Here is a 17,367-nt window from a genome sequence, read left to right as displayed (position 1 = left end):
CCATTAACATTAAGTCATATTGAGTTTTTCTGTCTCCACTCTTGATATATCTCCACCTGTTTGCTTACGCAGCAGCCTACATAGGTTTTCCATATTTAATGTTCACAGAAACTACGACCCCAACCATTTTGTGGTTTCTCTCCATACTGCAGATGCCATGTAGAGGCTAATCCACTGTGCCACAGACATGCTGGCTCTAGCCTTGAGGGGGCTGAGGTCCTGACCTGTTGTATTTGGTCTGAATGAACCTCAGATCGCTCTTAAACATGAAAACCCTTCTCAGGTCTGTTCGCCCCGCTCTTTCAGGAACTGTATTACTATAGATCATCAAATATTTAGGAATTTATCTACTCATTTAAATCAACCCCATGAGGGCTGAGGAAACAAATGGATGACTATTAGAATGTTTCACATAGGAGGCAAATGGGAGGCATCCAGGCCAGCAGGTCTGATTCTTCCTTGCGGCCCTGACACTGTCCTGAACAGGAACTTTCCCTGCTGTGTTCACACCATCACATCCCTCCCTCTCCTCCCTCCCTCCCTCCCTCCCATTTCTTGTCTTCTCAATTTTCCTAATCTTAGCTAGAAGGCATGAAAATCATTGTCCAGTACTAATCTCCATCTTCATCCTGGGACAGCATTCTTTCTTCTACTTTTACCAAAAGGCATCATGTGTGTCTGACTTCTTCAGCTGCAGAGTAATTAAGGACACACTGCTATTTTTCTTTGATACTAAGCTCCAAGTAGAGTTCATGTCTCTATATACATACGTATACACATATACGTATGTATATATATTATATTTTACATACTATATATTTTAGCATACAGATACAAAATTATTTAAATATATATCATCAAATTTATAAACTTATTTTATATATTTTTTCATCTTAATTATAACTACTGCTTTTGAACGTAAAGGATCCAAGTTCATTTTTAACAGGAAATATATATTTTAACAAGTTAATTTTTTTAACAACTTGATATTTCTCACATTCTGTAGCCATCTGTCACTCAGTAGACTATAAAAAAAAATCAAATTCATTGGAGACTAACCTTTGATTTATAGGGAAATGTAATCTCTTTAAAAAGAACCTTATACCCTGCCCCCAAGGGGATTAGGGTAATTTTGCTTTGAAACAATACTGACCTCTTGTGGTCAAGATAATTTGTTAACTTTATATATTTGTATTTTATCAGTTTTTCGTTTAACATTTTCTCTATCTTCGTAATGTTTATTTTTGTCCACACTTTGTGGACAAAACTATAATAATGTTGATAGTCTAATTCTATTTCATCAAGGCAAAGCTTAGGAAACGTCGTCCTGTTTCTTGGTCTATTGGGAAAAAGCACAGCTCCCTATGTTGAGAACTCAGTGTCTCTGCAGCTGCTGACTTCAGAGAGGCCATTTCTTTTTAGGACTGTATTTTTCTCTGCCTTCTCCCACTTCTACAAATGCTGCCCCTTACCTCTGAAAGGTACCAGAGCTGTTTGTTCTTTAGTTATAGCTTGATATTCTATCCGTTTATTTTCACACTATGCTGTGCAAGTCTCTGTTATCTGCATCTTTTATTTTTAATTTAATTTAATTTTTTACTTATTCATTTTACATCCCGCTTGCTCACTGCCCCACTTCCGGTCACCCCCTCCCACAATCCTTCCCCCCTCTCCCCGTTTCTTCTCTGAGCAGGTACCTATGTCCCTCCCCTCTCCTCCCTAGCCCCTATCACTTCCAACTGGCACATCAAGTCTCTTCAAGGCTAGGCACTTCCTCTGCCTCCCTGTATCTTATCCACCTTTGTCTTTAAGTCCTTGATGAGGGCTGTGCTCCAGGGCCATCTCTGATTTCATCCTCTATTCTCGGGGTCTGTTTTCTTTTCCACACTTGTGTCGTTCACAGATTGGTCTTCTTTTCATGGACTGAGAAACTGGGGGTAAGAGTCTGAAATGTTTATGAAGAGTTGAGCCAGAGTATTGTTACATTCACTCAAATATAAGAAGAAAATGTTAGGCCTCTGTTTTCATCATCATGTCTTGCCCATTTTGTCTTATAGAGATGTATTTGTACTGTCTTTTCTAGCAGCAACAGCCAGAAAGTCTTGGAAGGAAAGTGCTCTTTGCCCCAGGAGGGGTGATCCTGCTGGATTAATCCTTCCCAAATGTCCTTTGCTCACGGGCTTTGATATTTTCACTTTCCACATGAACTTCTGTTGAAATGGTGCATGGGATTTCTAGCAACCATCACTTGAGCCTAGCAGTTCAACCTTCTTTGTTTAGTTCAAGGGTAAGACTTTAGGTTCTCCTGCACACATTCCTTCAAACTCATTTTTGACTTGGATTCTGAGACAACTTTTCTCCAGTTACTTCCTCCTTTCCCATGCCTAGTATGAGAGGAGAAAACATGGCCTCAAGGCCCATTGCTTAGGTAAGAGTTTCCTGGTGATTCCAGTCTTGTTGATTGTATCTCAGTTCCTATGACAACCACCATAGCTACATATTGGCACAGGTAGTTTACAACTGCATTGTGAGGTCTCCAGTACTGGCTCACTCAAGGAAGTAGGAAGTAGTTTGTTTTCTCTTCGATCCTCTGGGTGAAGAAGCAGAAAGACAGGGCTCAAACGCACAGCCAAAGTCATGGGTCAGAAGTAGAAAGTGGATAATGGCAGTCTAAATTGCTTTTTCGATTTCTCTGTGAGGCAAATGTTAGGAATGCTGGTTTAGAGAGGAGGGAGTTTGAAATTTGGTGCCCAGGGCCACAAAGCTAGTAAAGAATTGATTTGAACATGTCAGCTGCATTAGTTTCTTGGGTGTTATAACAAATTACTACAACTGGAATGGTCCTAAGCCACGGAGTTATTATTTTATCCTGAAGGCCAAGAGTATAGAACCTAGCAGTTAACAGGGTTAGTTCTACCTGGAGCTCAGAGACTATCATTGGCCTGAGGCTTGGTAGCTTCTGGAAGATCTGTCACCTGATAGTACTGTCTCTGCAGGCTCTGTATCTCCCTCAGTCTGTCAAACCTCTTCTTTCCTTTCATAAGGACACTACCCACATCTTTAGAACTACTTACTCAAAATCATGGTTGATCTCAGCCTAAGGTTCCAAATTACAATGTCTAAGACACCATTTCAAATGCCACATTCACAGGTTCTGGGGTTTGTGGAGGGTGTAGGACTCAAACATACCATTTGGTAGGGACACCATTTGCCTTAGTTACATTTCTATTGACAAAATACTATGACTCATAGAAAAAAAATTGAATTTGGGGCTCACAATTCCAGAGAATTAGAGTCCATAACAATAATGAGGACAGGACACCTATCAGGCTGATAGGTGTTCCCCCAGTGACATACCACTTCTAACAAGGCCACATCTTTAGAATCCTTCCCGAACAGTTCTATCAACTGGGCCCAAGTACTCAGTTATTTTAGCCTATGGGGCCTTTCTCCTTCAAATCACTATACTGTTTAATCCAAACAGCAAGGCTATGTTACACCCTTCCTGTACCAATGTTTGTAACATGCAAATTAGTAATAATTTACATATTACATACTCTCTAGGTGTAAACCCAGTCTCTATGAAAGCTACTGTTGTTAGGGACAAAGCTTATCTGTCATCTGTAACCCCTTAGTACCCACCCAGTGTAGCACAGAAAGGAACTTCCTGGGAGGGAACACTGGACATTCTTGGATGGGAAACTCCTCCCGCTCCTCCATTACAACCTGAAGATGGTTGGATAAGGTCATTATCATGTGACTACAAAGGAAAAGAAGCATGCTGGAACATAAGGAAGGATTAGTACTTCATGCTTCGCCAGGTCACCCATTCTATGATATACCCAAAATAGCTAAATGCAGTTGATTTATGAGTCGTTGATGAGAATAGCAAAACAGAGGAAAACAACTTTATAAATCCATTTGGAAAGTAATTAGTGAAAAAAATAACTGAAGCTCAAGGGATCATATAAATTGTGGAAATGCTCTTGCTGAAAAGACAAAAGCCTGAAACTGTGAAAGAAGTCTTTTTATTTTATTTTTTTTTAAATTGTCACTCATAAGAAGAAGCTTTTAAGCCAAACAATAAAACTGCTTACAACTTTTCAGTCCTGAAGTTTCAGAGAGTCTTTGTTGACTTCACTGGAGGGAAGTTAAAAATAGTGAAATCAATTCCAAGCACAACAAAGCCTGACTCTGAATTTCAAAACTTGATTTGCATTTTAAACATCCAGGGGTTAGGGATTTTGTTTGTTTGCTTTTGTTTTTCTGTTAGTCCTTGAGAATGTGATATAAAAGATAACACTTAACGGAAATCGCATGCAGTGCTAAGGGAGCTGACTTTTAGGTCTTAGGGTCATTCAGGAAGACTTCTCTAGGAGATTCAGTTTTGTGGATGTGGGCATAGGATGAATATACCCCAAATTTGTTCTCTCTTAAAAGGATGCAAAGGCTGGTTTTAACAATTAATAATCTGCAAGGAGACCAGGTAAAGCTAAATCCTGCTATTCTTTCTGCTTGCTTCTTGGTAAGGAGTTTTTGTTTGTTTGTTTTTAAACGTACAGTTTTCTTTTGTTTTGTTTTTAATGGACATCTGTCTTATGTGAAAACCTCATGGTTGATGCTGTGTGTTGTATGAACTTCCTGCCATCCCATAGGCTGGGACCTGGAAGATTCAGCTAGTTATCACAGTCGCCAAGCCAGGCCGGCGTTGGTTTACCAGCAGCGCCCCCTTGTGGCAGCTGTGTACATTAAAACCTCTAAAGAGGATTTAAAACTTTAGGACAGGCTACATTTGATTTATAAGAGATATTTTCTTGTTGTGTTGTTGTTGCTTTCAGCCTGTCAATTTAACTCATTTTCTCTCCTACAGTGTCGTTTTAGTTCGGTCAACAATATATTCTCCAGGCTTTAAGTTTAGGGGTGAGCTTAGAGCAGACCACGTCTAATGTTCACAGGAAGTGAACTTATTTTCAGTAGTAGGAGAGCTAGTCCTCCTGGAGCAAGCTTCCATGTCAGTTTCAGCTTGAGTAACCAAAGTTTCATGTCCAAGTGTGTGGTTTCTTCAGAAATAGCTCTTGCCTTTAAGTTCTGGAAGGCAACCACGGGCAGTGGCAATATCCTATACATCTTTGGGAGGCTTTTGGACTCCCTAGACCAACAACTAAAAGAGAGAGACTGTGCCTGTCAGTGGGACTTTTATTAATCTGTGGCTCTTCAGGAAAGCATTATATCCCCAAGTGGCAAAATTTCACTGTTTATATACATGATGTATATGTATATGCGTGTGCATATGTGATATGTATGTTCATATAAATGTTAATATATGTTAATATATATTCATATACACACACACACATCCCACAAATGAGAGTCTGTAAGAACATGAAGCATTCATCTTCCTGTGTCTGGGTCACTTTAGCCAGTCATATTTTTTAGTTCCATCAATTTAAATAACACTGGACATAAGTTAGTGCCAAAAGCCTATACCAAATTCTTGTCCTTGAGGACTCTAAGTATTTGATTATAAAATATGCGTTTCTCATGACTAAATAGGTCCTGTTCCCTGTGTTGCTGCTGATATAACCCAGGGCCTCAGGCATTAACGTCAAGTACTCTCTCCTAGTCATTTTCTTGGCTCAAGGTGAAGCATCTTCAGTTGCTCCGTTGGTTTTTATTGCTTCGTGTATGCTGCTCTCTTTACATTTATTGGAAGTCAGTGTATAACTTCTCAGGACTTCTCATTAACCACTAAAATCTGTATCTCATAATCCAGCCCATTCTTGACTTGAATTCTGCATGAAATTACTTGGAAATTAAATTTCATGTGTGTGAGGCACAGGTTCCTCAGAGCAAACTGTTGGTCTGCATTTCTGTAAAAAACGATCCCTTCATATTTAAAATCAGAGAATTAAAACTCAGACTTAATGTGTTTCATGGGGCCAAGCACAGAGTGTCGAGGTTTTCTTGGAGTTCAGACAGTTTGGCATGCTAATGAAACCAGTATTACAGTTCTTCTCAATGACATTTTTTCATCATTACTATTGGTTTTTTTTCTTTTCTTTTTTTTTTTTTTTTGCTGTAACCACTTCCCCACCTGTCTCTTGAGGTATAGCTTGGCTGGAATAGTGCAGACAGGAGGTAATTCAAAGGTCATTTAAAGTACAACTTCCCTAGACATTATCACAGATTATATTTCGAGGCTACTCCATGAGTGCTTAAATGTAGAAATAATCTGTTCTAAGGTGGCTGTGTTCAAGGCCCAGGCCTCTCTCTTCATGGTATTCCAGTCCTATAGAAATCAGAACTTCGATTCAATATGGCAGCTGTGGGGAAAGTAGACGGAGGTTGGGGGGAGGGTAGTCAGAAATGCTAAGTACATACTTGTGAGTGCCAGGAGGCATACCTGTATGATCATCTTGAAAAACAGATTGTCAATATTTTGGAGTCATTTCCCTTTAGGTCTGAATCCTCTTGAATTTGAAATACAACAAAAGGATTCATTGTGAAAACTAGAACTCTGTAACCATTTAAAGACCCCAACTGCCAATTCCCACACTCTTTCCTCTTTTCTATCAGTCTTTGAAATGCAAAAATATTTATACTCTAATTTGCCACAAACTACCGATATTAGCTATGTTCCTATGTAATAAATAACACCCAACCTTGCAGTTTTGCATTGAGATGTTAGACATTTATTATGATACCTTTTGTGTTTCAGGAGAACAGGAACAATTTAGTTGTGTCTTTGGGCTCAGGGTGTCCCAGAGGCTGAAGTCAGAGGTGTCTGTACTCTCATCTCATGGTGAACCTTGGACAGGCTGTATAGGTGGTGGTGGCCTCTGTTCCTTTCTTCTTGGCTTCTCTCATTGAATGAGAAACAGAGAGGTTCAGAGAATGCTATAAAGCAGAACCTATGGTCTTTTTTTTTTTTTTTAATAACCTAATCAATTCACTATTAGGAAGTGGGTCACAGGATCTAGCACATATTCTTGGCAAAGGGATTGGTGATGTATCTCAGTGTTAGTATTCTTGTACAGTGTGTGCAAAACCCTGGGTTTGAAGAGTGCTACTACTACATACAAGGATCACATTCAATTTACATGCAAGTAAGAAGTTGTCTGTGTCCTATTAGGTTCTTTGTCCCAATCATTGACATCCATAAATGGAGATTTTCATGAGTTAAAAGGTGTCCTGTTTGTTTTTGTTTTGTTTTGTCTTCCAACTTTATATAAGATAGAGTTGTCTGAGATTTGGAAACTCAGTCGAGAAAATGCCTCTGTCAGGTTTGCCTATAGGCAAGTCTGTAGTACATGTTTTAAAATTATTATTATTAATGATCCATGTGAGATAGTCCAGCTTGCCTGAGTGGTGCCACCCCTGAACAAGTGGTCCTAGATGATATGAGAAAGGAGGCTAAGCAAGCCACAAGGAAAAACCAGTAGGCGGAATTTGTTCCTCAGTGACCTTTGCTTCTTCTCTTCCTGCCATCAGGTTCCTGGCATGACTTCCCTTAGTGATGGCATATAACTGTAAAATGAACTAAAACCCGTTCCTCCTCAAGCTGCTTTTTGTGTTTTAACACAGCAATAGAAATCCTAAATTGTTATATCCAGCACAGCTCAAGGGATGGGTCTGAGTGGAATAGCAAGGGAATGAGAAAAAAGACAAGCAGACAGATATACAGACTTGAATTAGGTGGTCTGAGCTGTTGGAGAAAACACAGCACCGAGGAAGCTCAACATTGAGTTTATTATATAGAGTTGAACTGAGAGGCAGGGTTATTGTATACAGCTGAACAAAGAGGCAGCTTTATGGTATATAATTGGGTCAAGGGAACAGATTTAGCTAATTTCAGTAGGCACACCCTCTGAAATTGAACAGTCATTAGGCTATAAACATCCAGGGTTTGGGGAAAAGGCTATGGTGGATACTTTGGCACACACTGTCAACACTCACACATGAACCAGAAAGGAAGGCTTTGTAACTACCCAGTGGGTCTGAGTGTCTGTGACACAGCCTGCATGACAACACACACATTCCCTTAAGACTTCACTCACTCATGGTTCCCTCTGCTTTCTCCACTAACAAATGGTTACCATAATGATTTCTACATTATAAAAACCATGCACATCTGTGTGTGGAATAAAGTTAAGAGTCCGTTGAAGGAAGATATTTAAGAACATCCCCATTTCATAAAGGAACGAACTGAAACTTATCCAAAGTCTTACTCAGAAATGACAGGGCTAGTTGTGACATCTACCTGGTGATGTCCAATTTCAAAGCCCTTTCTCTATCATTAAATTTTTTCTGAGATAATATAGTTACATATTTTTTCCGTCCCCTTTCCTCCCTCCAAGTCCTCCCATGGACCTGCCCCCTGCTCCTTTAAATTCCAGACCTCTTTTTCTTAAAAAACAAAACAAAACAAAACATTATACACACACACACACACACACACACACACACACACACAAACTCACACACAGATACATAAATACAGTCTTCCCAGTCCCTATATGTTACTTGCTTTTATATGTTTTTAGAGGTGACCATTTGCTACCGCATAACCAGTTTAGTGCTCTTCTCTGGGGAAGACTATTTCTCCCACTTGCAGTATTCCTTAGTTATCTGTAGTTCTTTATGTCAGATTGAGGTCTCATGAGTTTTCTTTCTTTTATGTTAGCATGTTTACTGGTATTACCTTTTTAAAGGTCATGTTTAGGCAGCCATCTTGTTGAAACTCTCATGGGTATAGTTCCTCTGACATTTCTAGGAGACACAGTCTCACAGCAAACTCCCTGATCCTATGGTTCTTAAAATCTTTTACCCTCTCTTCTGCAATGACCCCCCACACCTTATGTTCAGGACTCCTGTTGTAGATGTATCTATTCACTTAGGACTGAAAGGTCCATTCTCTTAATCTTGGGCTGCCCTAATGGAAATGTGAGTATTGTTTGATTTTAGAAAAAAAAGTCTTTAGTTAGTTCCTTTAAGTTTGGTATCATTTCATGAGGTTGCTCATACTTTCTGGAGATGTATCTGGTTTCCCCAACACTTTTCTTCATCTCTTTTATTTAATCTTTAACTTAATTTTAAATCTAATTTAAATATTCACGTGCTATTGGCTGAATTGGACTTTTTCCTTTCTGAGGTGGTTTGAATAGCTTTGGTCCCCATAGATTCTTGTGTTTGAATGCTTGGCCACAGGGAGCTGCATCCTATAGTTGCTAGCATTAATTGTATAAAGAGAAGTAAACACCTTTCTAAAATGACATAAAGCTGAAAAACTCAGTAACATAAGAGTGAAGACAGTTGTTGACCAACTTACAAATCAGTTGTGGCAATACACAGACTTAAGGGTAGTGATCATTGCTTCGTATTTCAAAAGTACTGAATTTAGAAATTAGTTGTTTGATACTGCCTTTGTATGTTTGTCTTTTCTTGTGTATCTTGTTGGGTTTTTTTGTTTGTTTTTTTGTTAGTTTTTTTGTTTTTCAAGACAGGGTTTCTCTGTATAGCCCTGGCTGTCCTGGAGCTCACTTTGTAGACCAGGCTGGTCTCGAACTCAGAAATCCGCCTGCCTCTGCCTCCCGAGTGCTGGGATTAAAGGCGTGCGCCACCATGCCGGGCTATTTGTGTATCTTTAAATAACTGGTAATTGATGCTTTAATAAAAAGTTTTCCTTGGTGAAAAAACAAAGGGGGTGTGGCCTTACTGGAGGAGGCGTGGCCTTGTTGGAGGACTGTCATTATCAGGGTGGGCTTTGAGGCCTCCTATGCTCCCCACAGCGGGGAAGATAATATCCTCTTGGCTGCCTTCAGATCAGATTTGCTCTTCCATGTCTGCTTGCACACTGCCATGCTTTTCACCAGGGCAATGATAGACTAAACCTCTAAAACCAGCCTTAGTTAAATGTTTTCCTTTATAATCGTTGCTTTGGCCATGGAGTCTTTTTACAGCAATAAGACACTTTGTACTTCCTTCCTCCTTCTTGTAATGGTCACTCAGTCTTGTGGCTTCTACAGAAGCGCCACCAAAGAATACTTTGAGTACAGATCTGTGTCCCAGTTTTCAGTCTTGTTGACTCAGCTCTCTGCTTGAATCCCTTATATAATCTCTGGGTGATCCCTGTTTGGGCATGATATGTCTGCATCTTCTCATATTCAAATTGCTGTTCTGATTTTTTCTTCTTACAGTTTTTTGGTAGTGAGCCTAGCCTTTAATGGAAGACCCTGATCTTCCTTCTAAAAGCATTAGTGGATTCTATGTCCACATTCTTTTTATTTATTTTCTTGAGAACTATTTAACTTAGTTTTCTATTTTTATTTTTTCTAAATTACTAATTTATATTACTGTTTGTCTCTGCCCTATGATAGTTCAAATCACCCCCCCCCTCATTATGAGCAATGTTATAGTTTAAGTTCCTAATTATGGCTGAATCTAGATCCATTCTCTATTAATATTGATGAATAAATAAGCTGACAAATAGGATGCAACAGTTGCAATGTGTTGCAACAGTGGTATTGTTGGTTTGGGATGTTGACTTGCCATAACTTGACAGTATCTGGGAGAAGAATCTCAGCTGAGGAATTTTGTCTGATCAAGTTGGCCTGTGGACAATTATCTTTCTTTTTCTTTTACGCTTTTCTTTTTCTTTTCTTTTCTTTTCCTTTTTCTTTCTCTTTTTCTTATCTTTTCTTCTTCTTCTTTTATTTTTTGAGACATTTTTCCTGTGTAATAGCCCTGGCTGTTCTGGAACTCATTTTGTAGACTAGGTTGGCCTCCAATTTATGGGGCCCCATCTGCTCCTTTCTCTGAAGTGCTGGGATTAAAGGAATGATTCACACACCCCTTCCCCAGCTCTGGGGGACAATCATGATTGTTAATTTCCCTGTCCGTTGTGGACACCATTCCCTGAGCTGGGAGCTATGGGCCGCAGAGGAGTGAGAACTAGCAGAACAAGTAGGCAGCAGTTTTTCTTTGCTCTTGACTATGTATGCCATGTGACTAGCTGGTTGAGTTCATGCCTCGACTTCCCAGATGGTTTGAAACCTGGAGATGGAAGCACAAACAAAGCTTTTCTTCCTCAAAGCTGTTTTTGATCAAGATATTATATTACAGCATCAGAAATGCAATTAGGAAAACCAGAAAGGATGAAGTATTATCAGAAGAAAGAGAGAACCTTTGATGCTCAGGAATTCCAAGTTTCTCTCCAAGTGAACCACTAATGTAGATCCCTCTTGGTGGAATTAACTGGAGGGAATGAGAATTTCTCAGGGGAAGGCAGAAGAAGCAATAGATGGGGAGCTGAGCCATGCTTACCACTCATCAAGGTTTCAGAAAAGTCTATAAACATGGAAAAGTATGAGCAGACAAAAGTTGATAGGAGAGCAAGACATAGATTAGCTTTTATTGATTTAAGAACCAGGGCCATTGAATAAAGGTAGAGGACTACATGAAAACCAGGTTGTTTGGTATCGCTCATTAAAAAGCAGAGAAGATTACTTCATTCAGAAAAGTGCTTTAAATATGGAAGAGAATCCCACCCAGCAAATTGAATAGAGCTTTTTCTCTTCTCATTGTGAAAGGTCACGGCAGGACTAATTCCAATGTCCAATTACCAGGTGCAATCAGCACCACAGCGAAGGAGAATCAACTCAATTTCAATTGCAGGCATTTTGCCTTACCTTTAACTAGCTCTGGAAAGACTCAGCAATTTTCTCATCAAAAAGCTAATTTTAGGAGCAAAATGTCAAGAAAAGATGAAAAAGAGCCTGGCTTTGCAGAGGCTGGGAATTGTAAAAATTTGTGCTGCACTTGTAAACCTCCTGTCACCTCAGTCACCCACAGAAGCTCCTCCGCAGAATTTTGCTCTGATCCTAGAGAATGTAAAATCAGCCAGGAAGAAGAAAACATCTGCCTAATTTTATAAACACAACTGCAGGGTGATGCTCTGTTCCAGGTGGCCCCTATCTTTTAAACTGACCTGGTGATGATAATGCTACATACACACACACACACACCTCATACACTTTCCATTTGTTTGGACCACACAGTGAATACAAACTATGGTGGTTTCTGAAGCAATTATAATTGTCAAGAGAAGAAAAACCATTCATATTTGAAGTCTGTGTAAGGAGGGAAAAATAAGTTTCATTCTCTAGGCTGATATTTAAAAAGAAAAAAGAAAAAACAATGTCTGACACATTCAGGCTCCCTTTTACCATTTCTTGCTTCCCACTGCACAGAAGGAAATTTTATTCAAACCTGTGAAACACTACAGCTCAAGAAGGAGCAACTCCTGTGTTTAGGTCCAATGCAGTGTGACTTGAGAGTCTTGGTCAGTGTTCTCTGTGTTTCAGTGACACTCACATCTGGTACATACTCTATGAGGCCAACTTACAGACCTCCTGTTAAAGTTATAGATAATTTCCTTTTATTAGAGCAACATAAAAATTACATAAGTGTTATCCAAGCTTTTATATTTTTGGAAATCCAGATTCTATTCTAAAAAAGGCCAGATAATGGCAATCAAAAGGAAACAAGCCTTTGATTTTGATGGCATTTGAGTCTTTCCTTTGTGAAGAAGATCCTATATCCAGGATCTGGTCAACCAAACTCTGCCTGATCCTCTGACTCTGAGAATTCTTTCTTTACTATGGCAAGTATGTGCATGTGCTTTTGTATGTATATAGCTATGCTGGGTTGGAGGTGATGGTGTGTGTGTAGTTATGCCTGGGGATGCCTTCGGATTTTCTCTGGAGTGTGTCAGACATAAGTCACGTCTAAGACTCACTGTAGCTCTTGGTTCTCACTATTTATCTTTGCAAAAACCCAAATTTAAAGTCTGTGATTATTTTCACCCAGTTCAAGAAAGAAAGCATCCCTCCTGGATATTTTGGAGGGCATTTCAACTGCAGTGCAACAAGGCTTATATAGGAAAGAAAACACATTACCATTTTTGGAGATGAAATTTATACTGATTTAAAAAAAAACATTGCAAGCTTCATATTTTGATTATCAGACATTTTCTTAAAATTCTTGCATGGTTTCATTTTTTAGATGGAAAATAATTTTACACCTCAGTATGAGAACTTTTCATGATGACACATTATGTATGACATGGGCCATTCAAGTTTAAAGAACTAGAGGACTATGAGGGTTACTGCAAACCCTCATAGTGGTGAGGTGCTTCCTGGATATTGCAGGGATGCTGTCAAAGTGAACTCACAGCAGCTGTGGATGTCTGAATAGACCTGCAGAAGATCAAACCAGTCATCGATGAAGCACAGGTATGTGAAGGGTTCACAAGACCCTGTTCATATTGAGGACCTATAGGTATTCTACAGCTCCTGGGGAAGGGAGAGTTGGCTTTCTTCAGGAATGGATTATTGGTAGATTGCTGATGCTCTGGTGGTAATCCAAAAACAGAAGAAGAGGACATGACTTTGAAAGGGAGATGTTTGTGTAAGGATCTGAGAAGGAGTGGTTGGGAATGGGGTGGATATGATCAAGTGCATTGTATTTGTGTCAAGATGATAGCTATAATAATAGTGGGAGGAAGTATGGAAGAATACTAAGCCATTTTATCAATTCTTTTTCTCAATTAATTTGCCTTTCATGAACTCAAAGGCTCATTTGAATAAGACATAATAAAAACATAAACATAAAAAACAATGTAATATATAAAATAAAATATAGTAGTTTGTTGATTTTCTTTCTTCTCTAGTATTGGGTGTGTTTTTTTGTTTTGTTTTGTGTTTTTTGTTTTTTTAACAGTGAGTAAAGTGAGACCAATAGGGAATTTCTCATCATTGCTGGGATCCCTTGCAGATGGTAGAGGGATCCTGGCAGGTGTCTGCATGGTGTCCTTGTTATCAGAACGTCAAAGCTCTCCCATGCTTGGCCATCTTCCTTACGCTTGAGGAATGCTACTTATGAACCTACAAGTAAACTAAGACCTTCACTTACTGAGATACTAGGTTGCTGTAGCTTTGAAAGAGGGTTTGTGTGAATAAGATTATGAGGTCAAGAATAGCATACTGACTGTGAGTAATAGTGTATTAGTCAGGGTTCTCTAGAGTCACAGAACTTACGGAATGCCTTTACACATTAAAAAAATTATTGTAATGATTTATAGTCTGTAGTCCAACTAACCCACCAATGGGCAGCTGTGAATGGGAAGTGAATGGGAAAAACCTAGCAGTAGTTAAGTCCCACTGGCCTAGTTGTTTCACCTGGTCTTCTGTATAAGCTGGAATTCTGAAGAAGTAGGCACCAACAGATGTTCTGGCAAGTAAGTTTAAGCAGATGAAGAAGAATGAGTCCTCCTCCTTCCATTGTCCTTAAGTACGATGTGAGCAGAAGGTGTGGCCCAGATTAAAGGTGTGTACCACCACACTTGGATCTGGAACTTGCTTTTTCCCAGGCTGGCCTTGAACTCAGAGATCTGCTTGCCTCAGTCTGCTGGGATAAAAGGCACATACTACCTTGCCTGAGCCTAAGATTTTCATGGCCATTGTGCCTCAGGACTTTCATGTCAATATCCATGTCAGAAGGTCGTGTCTTCCAGCCTCAAGATCTAGATCACAGGTATGCCCTCCATTTCTGAATTGTAGTTCATTCCAGATGTAGTTAAGTTGACAACCAGGAGTAGCCATCACAGATATGAAAAATGGGGAGAGCCAAGGGAAAAAAATGATATTGTGAAAGTTTTTGTATATTGGAAGATTTGAACACCTTATTTTTAGTGTGTTATTCCTAGTCAAAAAGTTAAGCTATTCCTAAGATGTAAAAAGACCCAGACATTATCAGATGGTTCTTCTTGTAGGGAAGGACGAATTTACCAGTGAAGAAAAAAATTCTCACATACTTTTTTAAAAACAAAACAAAACAAAACAAAAACATGCCATTATTTGGAAAAGCTTAATGTTTTGGCATGAAGAGTCACCATTAAATCTTTGTCAGCATCCATAAGTCCATAGGTCTATTAGGAAGGCATTGAGTAAATGCCGAAAATAAAAGTTGCAGGAATTTTCTTTCTATGCTTTGAAAACACCCATGAAAAATACATTTCAAATAAAATGTTGTGCATCTGGATGGCACTTTTTAGTGTCCCAAATGTCTGAATTATATTGCACTACTTAATCCCTAAGACAGCACCATATGCTAGAGAGAGAGAGAGAGAGAGAGAGAGAGAGAGAGAGAGAGAGAGAGAGGTTATGCCATTGTACAAGGGATGACTTGATCAAGGGTACTTGCACAGTAAATGAAGATTCTAAATTTTAATGAAGGTTTTTCATTTGTTATTTTTGAAAAACATATTGAAATTTTGTATTCTCTTCATAACTTTGTGGTGCTATTTTAATGGTTTTAACTATAAGCTCCATTTGCTTACAAAACATAAATATTTTGCTCAAATAGAGTGTTCATCATTGCTGCAGGAATATCTGTGGCTGCTTCTGCCCAGACTACAGGCCTTGAGAGCAGAAATAAAAATCTACATGCATCATTCTCTAGTCTTTGTTCAGGGAAGTCATAAATTTCTGTAAGAGAGCAATAATGTTGATCTGATGTGGGATAGTTTTACAGTACTATGAGCCCATGAAGAAAGAGGAATGGTAACACATGTTATAGTCTGCTAAAGTTTTATTTTATTTGCAAAACTGCCATAAAGCATCTACTTTGGTTTCATACTCTGTCTCCTTAAAATGAACCCTTCCTGTGCTTTCGACTTTGGTGCAGGTGACTGTTTCCCTCTGAAAACAGCCCAGCCTATTTCTTTGAGTGATTGGTTTAGGGCCTGGTACTGATTTTTTTGGTGGCACCATGCTAACATAGGCAGAAAGCAAAGGCTGTTGGGCTGAGTGAGGGAAGCAAGAAAACGTGCCTTGCCAGCGGCAAGGCTGAACACCTTCTGATCATGTTATCATCTGAGCTAAGGCAGCCAGTGAGATGATGCCCTGCCAAGGTATTGTGATCTGCTTGACATATAGCCAGATCTCTGATAGTTTGTCCTCATGATGACTTGCTCAAGGTGATGGAGTAAAGTTCATCTGTGGCAGGATGGGGCTGTGCAAAAAAAAAAAAGAAAAAGTGATGGTGCTGATGACCTAACAGTGAGCATAACTGAATGCCAGAGAAAAGCACTGGAGCAGCAGGAAGGCTTCAGGCCATGATGCTTTCTGTTTTCCATCAAGACAGGGCTCAAAGTAGGATTTAGTCTGCTCCTTCAACTCAGTATGGTTTTCTTTCTGGTCAGGGTCAAAGTCTCAGAACTGTCTACCAAGGCATAGGCCACTGCGGTAGGGAGAAGACAAGACAGAGTCTGAAGGAGAAAGTTGATCAGTGTCTGTTCTGTGCTGCAGTAGCAAAGAACTAGAGACTGAGTAATTGGTTAATAAAGGAAGCTTACTTATTTCACAGTTTTGAAAGTCTAAGAGCATGGCAAAGACATCCATTGGGCTATTGTGAAGGCTCTGTGTAAGTGGCATTACACAGCAGGAGCGTAAAAGAATGAAAAATTAGGAGAGTTCAGAAGAGGCAAACACCTGGACCAATATTAATTTATAATGATTTGCTGTTATAGGGATTGCTCCACTTCAGTAAAGTTCAAGTTATTCCCATGAGACCTCCTACACTCTCTCTCTCTCTCTCTCTCTCTCTCTCTCTCTGTCTCTCTCTCTCTCTCTCTGTCTCTCTCTGTCTCTCTCTGTCTCTCTCTCTGTCTCTCTCCACTCAGACAGTCTATTCATGAATGCCTAGCTCCCAAGACCTAATTACCTCTTCAAGGCAGGAACATGCTAGCATCCAGGCAGGCATGGTACAAGAGGAGCTGAGAGTTCTACATCTTCATCTGAAGGCTGCTGGCAGAATACTGGCTCCCAGGCAGTTAGGAAAAAAGGTATTAAAGCCCACACCCACAAGGCCACACCTACTTCAAAAAGGCCACACCTCCCATTAGTGCCATTCCCAGGGCCAAGCATATATAAACCATCATACTTAATATCTACCCTACAATAATTAAACATTAGTCAAAGAGAAGATGAGCCTTGGTGACTGAGAAAGATATGGATATAAATTTGTCAGTTGTTAAAATCTTACTAAATTCTGCCTAGCAAAGCCACAGGGTTCCCAGGGTGGGGAGTGAGTACTGAGGAGCTCTGGAGGCTGGGGATACACAGATGAGTATCAACATAGAGGAGCTGATTGACTGGTGTGTAATACTATGGTGCACCTCAGAAGGTGTGGACACCTGCTGTGTGACTTCCTGGGGGGTGGGGTGGGGACAGCAACAGCCACCAGGAAGATATCTAGATGTGGGGAGGAAAAGCATCTCTGTAGTATTCTGGCAGCAAGATCTGTGGG

The sequence above is a fragment of the Mus caroli genome, unplaced genomic scaffold (genome assembly GCF_978045245.1).
Source record: "Mus caroli unplaced genomic scaffold, Mus_caroli_1 scaffold_19, whole genome shotgun sequence".
Taxonomy (NCBI): Eukaryota; Metazoa; Chordata; class Mammalia; order Rodentia; family Muridae; genus Mus; species Mus caroli.
Note: the sequence above shows the minus strand (reverse complement) of the source record.